This window comes from Pyxicephalus adspersus, chromosome 10, assembly GCF_032062135.1.
Source record: "Pyxicephalus adspersus chromosome 10, UCB_Pads_2.0, whole genome shotgun sequence".
Taxonomy (NCBI): domain Eukaryota; kingdom Metazoa; phylum Chordata; class Amphibia; order Anura; family Pyxicephalidae; genus Pyxicephalus; species Pyxicephalus adspersus.
Window position 1 is genome coordinate 26262448 of NC_092867.1, and position 4558 is coordinate 26267005.

Here is a 4558-nt window from a genome sequence, read left to right on the forward strand (position 1 = left end):
GTAGGAGCAAATGTATTCGATTACATATTGGGGAAGTGTTGGAACCATTTACTGATATGTGGTGCTCCGTACAAGAGATTTCAACTCCTTTCCTCTCCTTCCAACAGCCGTTTCACCAGACGGGAAATGAGGGTAAATTAGGATGCACCTGAACCTTTAAAACCTTTGCCTGTGGTGCAGATTTTCCATCATTTCCTGTCTGGTACAACTGGTGCATTGCCAAAACAGAAGGTAGAGGAAAATATCTTAAATCGTGGTTCAACTAGCAGTTAAAACCTGACAGCCAAAAGGTAAACAGTTTTGGCTGAACTTACACTTAAAAATGTGTCTCTTTTGGAATATTATCCCATCCCTGCTCTAATGCAGAGCACAACATTTATTAGATGTTGGGGATCTGTAAATATAACTAATATACTAATATAATGTAAACCCAATTTTCCCATTAGCTGTTGATAGAATAGGAGCGTAAATACAAACTTGCTGGGACAGAAACTGTGAGGATTTTTTCCTATTACTGAAACAGATCCAAAATGGGCAATGTCCCTTGATGTCAGTAAAAATATTTTTTTGCCAACCCCTGAAGAAGCAAACATTAAAGATCATTATAGATTTTTCACTTCTTCTCCACTGTTTTAAAAAGTTTTGTCTCCTTATTTCCTGTCCTGGTAACTTTTTATTCCCTGGACATAAAGGAAGAGGAATAGTTTCCAACAGGAACACAGCAAGAACTGGACAGTGTAACCTTTAACCAACTATATCCAGAATAAAAGGTTGGCTGGAAAAGACTGGAACAAGTGGAGATGAGTAATATTTAGTCTACGACCTGATACTTTAATCAACCAGGGCCCATTCCAAATTTTGCATTGTGAGAATTGGTGTTTTGCAATGCACAGTAACATAATAATGCAATGCTTTTCCAATATTCTAGGAATAAATATGGACGGTAGATGCCAACACACCCACAATGCATGGCACCGCTAAACACGTAGCAGATGTTGCAGTGTATACTGCAGGTTTGTTTAATGGGCATCATTATACCATGTAAAATAATACCCTGCCTTAATAAGACACAAAAATATGTCGGATTAAATAATCCATGCCTATAGTACGTTATGCTCACTGCACTGTTTGCTAGTTTGAACAAAGCTAAGGGAAAACGCTGTTGTATTATGGGAGCAGACCTTTATATATTTGTTGGTTCCGCTATGGCCTCATTTTGGCCTTTTCTTACATTTTATCCCATTTCAATTGCAGGAGAATGCATACATTGTGTCTTCAAATACTTAAGAGTAGTCTTTCTGTATAGTCCTCCCGAAAGATCAATCTTCTTCTAGTCTTCTTGACTTAGTTTTATTAGTCATATTTTCAGGTGCCTATTTTTGAACATATGTTTTACCATTATGACTTGTTAAGTATACTTGTCATGGATAAATACATACAATTCTAAGAAAAAAAATATTAATTAAATGCATACATTGCAAGGAACTTGTGGCTTTCTTATCTGAAAGTTTCAGCCAGTCATGGTAGGCTGATCTACCCTTGCTGCTTCTTACTTGACCTGTCTTTGACAGCAGCCTCAACAGCCAAGGGTGAAAGGTAAGAATAGATCCCTCTGGGTGCCTGCACTGTATACATGTATTGAAATATTTACACTATACTAGTTTGATTTATGATACATACATACAGTTATATAGAAATTCTTCACCTGTCTAACCTATTTGTCAGACAGACATCTTTTGCTTATACTGTAAAGCTGGCTTGGTACCATGTTTTATACAGCAGAACATTTTATAAAGGCAAGCTGAATATTACATTATCAAGAAATGGCAGTGTAATTACATTCAATTCTTGTTCTCTGCTTGGGGATTTACTCTTGTACTGCTTCCTTTGTGAGCCCAGAACAAAGAATTTACAAACAGGAAACATTACATTGAATATTGATATTGATCTTTCTTTGTATCCTCAACATCTGCAGTTGGCATTTGGCAAAGTTTAAAGCATCATAGTGCATTTCAGTGGTGACCAAGCTTGGGAATCAAAAACATGATGTGGCCTGCAGATCAAAAAAGTGGCAAAGTCTGTGAATCAAATACACATAGCAAAACATAGCAGAACACCTTTTTGTGACCTGTGATAGTTAAGGACTTCAGAACAAGACATTTTTGCTGTATACATTGGCTTGCCTTTTATAATTGTTTTAGGTCGCCTTATTAGGCTTGATCAGTCCAGATTATGCCTGTGGAACAAATGTTGCTACTGTTTTTGTTAGACCTGTCTTTAGCCTTTGATACAAACAGTATATTTACAAAAGGAACCATATACAAAGACCCACAATGTACCCAATGTAGACATGTAGATGGACAACGTAAAGATTTGCAGTGCACAATAGTATCCTTTCTGGCCTTTGGTGTTTTATGGATGTTCAATGGTTATATTAATGAACTTTCAGGGGAGGTTAACTTTACTATCAAATGTTTGATCAAAGGGGTACCATGTACTTTCCTACCCTGGTGCATTTTATCTGGAACCATTTGGATGATCATGTGTAAACTTTGATAGTGGGAAGCAAACATGTTGACATCCCCTTTTAAAGACTCCTTTTTAAAAATTGTAAATATTTTTTGAATATACTTATCCATGTATACATTTCTTTTAAACAAATTGGCACACTCACACAGTAGATTCATTTGAACTGGTATAGGGTTTTAAAGGACAAAGGACATTACTTAGGTTGATATTTTTGGATCCATATTGGGTAGATAAGTAATGAACTATAATGGGTAGTTTGATGGATGAATGATGATGTCTGACGATTTACTGACAAATCGGAGATTGGCTACCCTTATTTCATGATAAGTGAGATTACATAATAACAGCCTGCAAATCTCTTCATTCTCCCAGCCACCTTACCCAATTTACATGTTTTATTAGAGAGTATATTTGTGTATAATATCCTACTCATACATATTTTTATCAGATCTCTTTCTCCTAATAATGGTCCCTTATTCCCCAGTAACTGATAATATCTAACAGTTATACCTGACTTATCTGATCATGATCTACTCATCTGGTTTTCCAAAGGTTAATATAATTGTGGAAATTGAATAACGGGTATCTGTTAACAATTGCTCAAACATGATCATTTTTATTATATACCAGTCTTCAAAGAACAATGTTGTGATAAATGACTTGGTCACTAGGTTAATGCAACCTTAATGAGTTTAATCAAATTTACTGGTTCTGGATTTAGGAGCTGTGTTTGTCATTTTACAAAGGAGAATGTAATTTGGTGCAGTGACCCATATCATGTGAGTTTGGGCAGTCATAAATTTTGTGTCCTGTAGTCACAAAACATCTTCTGAGCAGCGTTATATGGGTCACGTGATTTAGTTTCTGTACCATAAAAAGGGAAGTTACTATGCAGAAGTTTATTATTTTTAGGTGTTAAGTAGAACATTTTTTTTCTCTTCTACTTTTATATTACCTTTATTCCAGTTTATAATAGGCCACATTGTTAAAGCCATAAATAAAAACCCATAACTGATGAGAGCAAATTCTGAAAGTTAAATTATTTGTAAAGCATAACCCTACAACATCAGAACCCATTGTATAGCTTTGCACCTATCCACAAACTGAAGCCTTTTAGTTTCCCATTAACAGATGGTTCTAAAATTGTTCCCAGCCTACTACCTCTGACTCCTCTGAAGTCTTGCTTCCCCTCATGTAGACACATGATGTCCACTGAAATTCAGGGAAACGTAGTCTACTATGCATATTACATTGGCCTCATCTTACTGAGCCTCCTAATGAATTAAGGGATAAGAGGAAATAACTATAGTGCAGTGTGCAAGTACATTTGACCCATGGAAACTTTATTCTGTGCACCTGCTTCTCTTCTACTTAATGTTTGTATTCACCTAATATTTGCCTTGTTCAGTTTCAAGTTTTTACAAGTGTATAAACTGTACATATTTTTTCCATTTTAGAAAATGTTACCTTTGAAAATATTTATTAGTGGAAGCAGCCATGGCACACAGTTTGCAGAATGTGCCAATAAAGCCCTGCCCTGTTTCTGTGCCTATTAGCCAGTATAAGCTAACTATTGTAGATGATCTCATGTCTGCGAGAAAGTTTGTCGTTCCTCTTAATCTTTTTTCTTTGTGGTATCCGGTCTCTTGCTATTTATGTCTTTTGACAACATAGCTATAATTCAGTCCTGAACATCAGAAAAACTATTTCTGTCCAGTCCTGTTGACCTGTTGAGAATTATTTAATATAACACATGAGGGTTCTACAAATGTATTATGCAGTTCAGTGCAGTCCCTTTTGGTGCATGCAAACCACCCATAAATTATTTTGCTGGACTGTAGACTATATAAATATATATATATAGCAACAAAAGTTAACATTTTTTTCATTAGAATCATTGATTGATTTCAGAGTGCTACAACAAGTTGTTGAATCTTTCTGAGATGTAATGACCGCTGTAGCCTTACCCTAGATTACTGATGTGTTCACATACTCCATTTTGGCTAATTAGATGATATACAACTATTCC

The 4558-nt window shown here is 35.7% G+C and overlaps 1 protein-coding gene across 2 annotated transcripts in view; it reads left to right on the forward strand.

Moving 5' to 3' along the window:
- FAM13C (family with sequence similarity 13 member C) overlaps nucleotides 1–4558 on the forward strand; it is a 64240-nt gene that overhangs the window by 11869 nt on the left and 47813 nt on the right. The gene's annotated exons all lie outside the window — the stretch shown is intronic.